The sequence below is a fragment of the Pleurodeles waltl genome, chromosome 10 (genome assembly GCF_031143425.1).
Source record: "Pleurodeles waltl isolate 20211129_DDA chromosome 10, aPleWal1.hap1.20221129, whole genome shotgun sequence".
NCBI lineage: Eukaryota > Metazoa > Chordata > Amphibia > Caudata > Salamandridae > Pleurodeles > Pleurodeles waltl.
The window spans coordinates 559,571,172-559,577,171 of record NC_090449.1 but is presented as its reverse complement, the minus strand read 5'-3'; the positions used below and the strand labels follow the sequence as shown (position 1 = coordinate 559,577,171).

General features: G+C 47.2%; 1 long non-coding RNA gene across 1 annotated transcript in view; it reads right to left on the bottom strand.

The window, feature by feature from the left end:
• Positions 1–276: 276 nt before the first annotated feature.
• The window catches only part of LOC138260793 (uncharacterized), a 53,251-nt gene continuing 47,527 nt past the window's right edge, over positions 277–6,000 (bottom strand). The window contains exon 4 of the long non-coding RNA XR_011198993.1: positions 277–1,806. This is a non-coding gene — a long non-coding RNA (uncharacterized lncRNA). The remainder of the gene's footprint in view (positions 1,807–6,000) is intronic.

The window sequence follows — 6,000 nt, the reverse complement described above, 5'->3', positions numbered from 1 at the left end:
AGCATACCTCAGTTGCCTGTTGTCATATAAAAGTAGGTCGATGCCAGCTACATTTCCACAGATGCCACACAAAGTCATGCAGAACTTTATGTGTCACATACACAATAACACAAAAATGTGAATTGATGCTCCCAGAAAATGCCATTGTGCTGACAACAGTACAGTAGCCTTGAGAAGGTGACATAGACTTATTCATTTCACACTGGAAACATATCAACAATGCACACTTCAACAAATGAAATTTGTCCCAATAGAGTAATGGAGGTAGTACCGATGTTGCTTTGATACGTCACACATTTGACATGGAAATGCACACTGTAGACATCATGTGCTGATTGACAGGGAGATATGTCCTTAAAATCCACGACACAATGAATCAGCAAGCCCCAGTGAAATCACCACTAATGTCTGGTACCCCTTACAATGACATACTTGATTTAATCAGTAGACACCATTAGAGAGACCCAGAGATCTGCAAGTACCTGTGGAAGTTGCCCATTAGGAAGCTACATAACTGTCACCATTTGGTACTGCAAACCCAGAAGTCAGTGGATGAATGGTTGTATACAACCATATGTGATTTCAACATAACTACAAGTTACTCCATGATACATGCCAAGAGTCAGGTTATAAACCTCCCCTATAACACAGAGCAGTTTGCTACATGATGCCACATCAATGGCCTGGAAATGCATATTTTGGCTACAAAATCTAGCCATACACATCTCGACCCTCATTGCCACTGCAGTTGTACATGCCAAATGACATGCAATGACGGTTCAGGGTATGTGTCAGCCAACAAATAATGGTGACACACTCCTGTCTTTGGCAGCAATTGAAACGTACCCCCATTGCTAACGTCCTATTCCACCCATGGGTTGGCACATATATGTGAGGGAACACAGAAATCATCCCATGAGCACAAGTAAACCAAGCATGAAACAGCAGAGTACACATTTTGTCAAAAGAGAAAGGGACACATTCTAACTAGTAGGCACAAGGAATGTTGGCAACAGTGATGACACACAAATTATGCCAGTGGACAATCCCCACTTATCAAGGGAAAGTATTGTTCTGTAGCTGACCCAAAGAGCAATATATGCTCTGTTGCATGTATGATGGCCATCTTCACATTACAAACAGTATTGAGGCACAGGCACCCATCACACACTGAAGACAAGTAGCCTCTGGGTGGTAGATGCCAATATACTCATTTGACCAGTCACATGGTTGAGGACAGCGATCCGTCACTTCCTTTAATTTGGTCTGTAATGCAGAGGAGTAGTAGTCTGTTGCATAGAATGTACACCTACTACAGCAACAAACAGTGCTTGGTTGATCAATGTACACAGCGATATGTTGTCCCTGAAGAGCAAATTGTTTGTGGATTGTACACAGTTGTGTCCTAGGTCCCTGGGCCAATAGGCAAGGCACATCAGTATACACCACATGACATATCTACACAGTCAATCATCTACTGTGTCACACAAAGCACATCCCTAATCGTCAGGAGGACATATCAGAACCTAACACATTACCTTGGCAATATCACAGGTATGAATATGTCCTGTTCTTATCCCTTTATTACTGCTGTGCTCCCCTCAAATGCCCATCAAGGTCTGGGTAGGCTACTGCCATTAAAGGGGTCATTTTCTGACGTGTGTTCTGCCCATGTTGGGAGGACAGCCCCAGCCCCAGATCCTGCCATCTCTTCTGATAGAGAGCGCTCTGTCGGCTGTGAACCCCCAGGGTCTGTACCTTCTGGGCAATGGCTCTCAATAGCTCCTTCTTCTGATGGGCATTTACCTGCATGGATGCAAAAGACAAATCAAGGGGTTACAATCACACGTTTTAGCACAAATGGTTGAGTAACATACATGTCAGAAACACCAAGCTAGAAGTTTTCAATTTGTTTTCAATTTGTTAACACACCACAAAAGTGAGCACTGCAGGAGGCTGGCCTGGCTTATAGTGGGTACCTTGTGGTACTTACACCTTGTGCCAGGTCCAGTTATCCCTTATTAGTAGATTAGAGGTGTTCTTAGGCTAATAGAGGTAGCTATAGCAGAGCAGATTAGGCTGAACTAGGACACATGCAAAGCTCCTACTATACCACTTATATCACTTAGCACTATATCATAAGAAAACACAATACTCAGAGTTACTAAAAATAAAGGTACTTTATTTTATTGACAATCTGCCAAAAGTATCTCAGAGGATATCCTCCCTTAGGAGGTAAGTAAAATACACAAAATATACACACAAACCAAAATCAGGTAAGTAAACAGTTAGAAAAGTAGTGCAAACACTGTAGAACACAATAGCATGCGATAGGAGACAATAGGCCTAGGGGCAACACAAACCATATACTCCAAAAGTGGAATACGAACAACAAATGGACCCCAAGCCTAGTGTAGTGTGTAGAGGGTCACTTGGGGTGTAAAACACTAAGGGTGTCCAAGATACCCCACCCCAAGACCCTGAAAAGTAGGAGTATAGTACCCTACTACCACAGAGACAGAAAAGTCGAGATAGGGGATTCTGGAAAGACAACAACTGACTGCAAAGCACTGAAGATGGATTCCTGGACCTGAGGACCTGCAAAGGAAGGGGACCAAGTCCAAGAGTCACGCAAGTGTCAAGGGGAGGCTTGAACCCCGGACGGAGGTGCAAAAGGGCTGCCTCCTTTGGTCAGAAGATGTCCTACGGTGTGCTGGAGGATGCAGAGTTGTTTCCACGCAGAAAGACCGCAAACAAGCCTTGCTAGCTGCAAGAGTCACGGTTGAAGGTTTTGGGTGCTGCCAGGGCCCAGAAAGGACCAGGAGGTCACCCCTTGGAGGAGGAGACCGAGGGGGCGCTCAGTGACACGTAGAGCCCACGCAGAAGCAGGCAGAACCTGCAGAAGCACCTGAACAGGCGTTCAGAAGATTTGAGCACGACAGTCGACTCAGTACAACAAAAGAGGGTCCCACGAAGTTGGAGTCCAACTCAGTGAGTTGGGCAATGCAGGACAGAGTGCTGGGGACCTGGGCTAGGTTGTGCATGAAGGAAGTCTTGTAAAAGTGCACAGAAGCCCAAGCAGCTGCAGTTCACACAGTACACAGGATTACTGTCTGGCGTTCGGAGGCAAGGACTTACCTCTACCAAATTTGGACAGAAGGGCCACTGGCCCGTCGGGAATACTTGGACCCAGCTCCTGTGTTCCAGGGACCACGCTCGTCAGGATGAGAGGGGACCCAGTGGACCAGTGATGCAGAAGTTTGGTGCCTATCGTTGGCAGGGGGAAGATTCCGTCGACCCATGGCTTCCAGTGCAGGGTGAAGGCAGACAGCCCTCAGAGCATGCACCACCAGGAAACAGTCGAGAAAGCCGGCGGGATGAGGCGCTACATTGTTGCTGGTAGTCTTCTTGCTACTTTGTTGCAGTTTTGCAGGCGTCCTGGAACTCTGGTGAGCTCTTGCATTCGTTATCTGGTGAGATACCCACAGGAGAGACCCTAAATAGCCCTCCGAGTAGGATTGGCTACAGAGAAAGGTAAGCACCTAACAGGAGGGGTCTGTTACGTCACCTGCTGGCAATGGCCACTCAGTGGTGTCCATTGTGCCCTCACACCTCTGCATCCAAGATGGCAGAGGTCTGGGACACACTGGAGGAGCTCTGGGCACCTCCCCTTGGGAGGTGCTGGTCAGGAGAGTGGTCACTCCCCTTTCCTTTGTCCAGTTTTGCACCAGAGCAGGGCTGGGGGGAATCCCTGAACTGGTGTAGACTGGCTTATGCAAGGAGGGCACCATCTGTGCCCTTCAAAGCATTTCCAGAGGCCAGAAGAGGCTACTCCTATTTCCAAAGGGAGAGGGTGTAACACCCTCTCTCAGAGGAAATATTTTGTTCTGCCTTCCTGGGACTGGGCTGCCCAGGCCCCAGGGGGGCAGAAACCTGTCTGAGGGTTGGCAGCAGTGGTAGCTGCAGAGAAAACCCCGGAAAGTTAGTTTGGCAGTACCCGGGCTCTATGCTGGGGCCCCGGAGATGCATGGAATTGTCCCCCCAATACCAGAATGGTATTGGAGTGACAATTCCATGATCCTAGAAATGTTACATGGCCATGTTCGGAGTTACCATTGTGACGCTACATATAGGTATTGACCTATATGTAGTGCACGCGTGTAATGGTGTCCCCGCACTCACATAGTCTGGGGAATTTGCCCTGAACAATGTGGGGGCACCTTGGCTAGTGCCAGAGTGCCCACACACTAAGTAACTTTGCACCTAACCTTCACTATGTGAGGGTTAGACATATAGGTGACTTATAAGTTACTTAAGTGCAGTGTAAAATGGCTGTGAAATAATGTGGACGTAATTTCACTCAGGCTGCAGTGGCAGTCCTGAGTAAGAATTGTCTGAGCTCCCTATGGGTAGCAAAAGAAATGCTGCAGCCCATAGGGATCTCCTAGAACCCCAATACCCTGGGTACCTAGGTACCATATACTAGGGAATTATAAGGGTGTTCCAGTGTGCCAATTAGAAATGGTAAAATTAGTCACTAGCCTGCAGTAACAACTTTTAAAAGCAGAAAGAGCATACACACTGAGGTTCTGGTACAGACTTCACCCTTACACTTGAGTGAAAATTAAGGCGCTGGCATGGTGGGTACAGAAAGTGTCTTCCTTGTGCAGGTGTGAACATGTGGCTTAACTAATCCAGACTCATGCCACTGCAGCAGGTGGGCTCTGTGGTATGTGCCTGTACCACAGAACACTCCTTTGGACAAATGTGTCTACCCTACAGGGATAGTATCCAACATACAAAGGTATGCATTGTACAGTTTCCTATATGTGCCCAGGGTACTGACTCTCATATCATCGCCTTCCAGGAATCAACACACTGTCTGCACTGTGGGACAGTTTTTTGTGCAATACTCCTGTACAAAACAAATATGACTTATGCAGAGGTGACAACAGAACTGTCGGAGTAAGGGACCTGTCATAAGTCAAAGACACACATTGTCAATGATGTACAAAAGCACATGTGGACTACTTTTGGGATGCACCTCAGTACCCATTCCTAATTTAGTCAATGGACTTTGGCATTCAGGGCAAGGTTCACCACTAGAGCATCACATTGTCCACATGCCAGGACCAGCTGGTGTAAAGAGAGAGTGGGCACAGTGCCACAGTTGCATATCCACAGTGACTATGTCTCACACTGGGAGATAAATGCAGCAGGACCTGGTCTCTGATGGCTGAGCATACAGAAGGCACATGTCACTTCACTTCTATGCATGATTGCATGATAGTACATAATGTTGCCATCAACAATTTGGCATGTGGTGTGTGTGTGGCAGCCTAAAGGTGTCATGCCGCAGGTCCCGCAGCATCCCCTGCTCGGGCCACGGTGAGAGCTGTGATCCGTCTTTCGGATCGCGGGGCTTGCCACAGCCTTTTTCCTCGGCCGAAGTATATCATATTGCCCACAGCGAGGTCAGAGGTCCAGGGATGGGCATCAGGCCACATCGCATTCAACACAGGGCATGGGTGTTTGCCACAGGGTGTCTACGCCCCCCTGGCCCTTCACTTACCTGGTAACCTGATCTAGGGTACTTTCTTTCTTCCTTTCTTTTTCTCTCCTTCCTTTTCCTTGTGGGGCCATGGTCTCTCCTTCCCAACATACAATTCTCATTTTGTTTCCCTGCATGCATCTGTTTCCTTTCATAATATGGTGTCTTTTTCTGCCTTGTTCTATAGCTCCTTTCTCAATCTAAGATGCCGTTCTTGCTTCATCCTGCATGTCACTTCCTACTAAGTGGTATATAAGGGGTCAGATTCTTGTTCTCTTTGCATTGCAACACTTCCCTTAGTGGTGATCATGGTCCAGCTGGTTTTTCTCTGATTCCAGTTTTTGTTCCTGCTTTTCCAGCTTTTCCTGTTATTCTTTTTCTGGCGTTGGAGTTCAGATTTTTGTCATGTCCTTTTTTCTGATCCAGGGAGTTCCTGTCAAAGAGGTTTT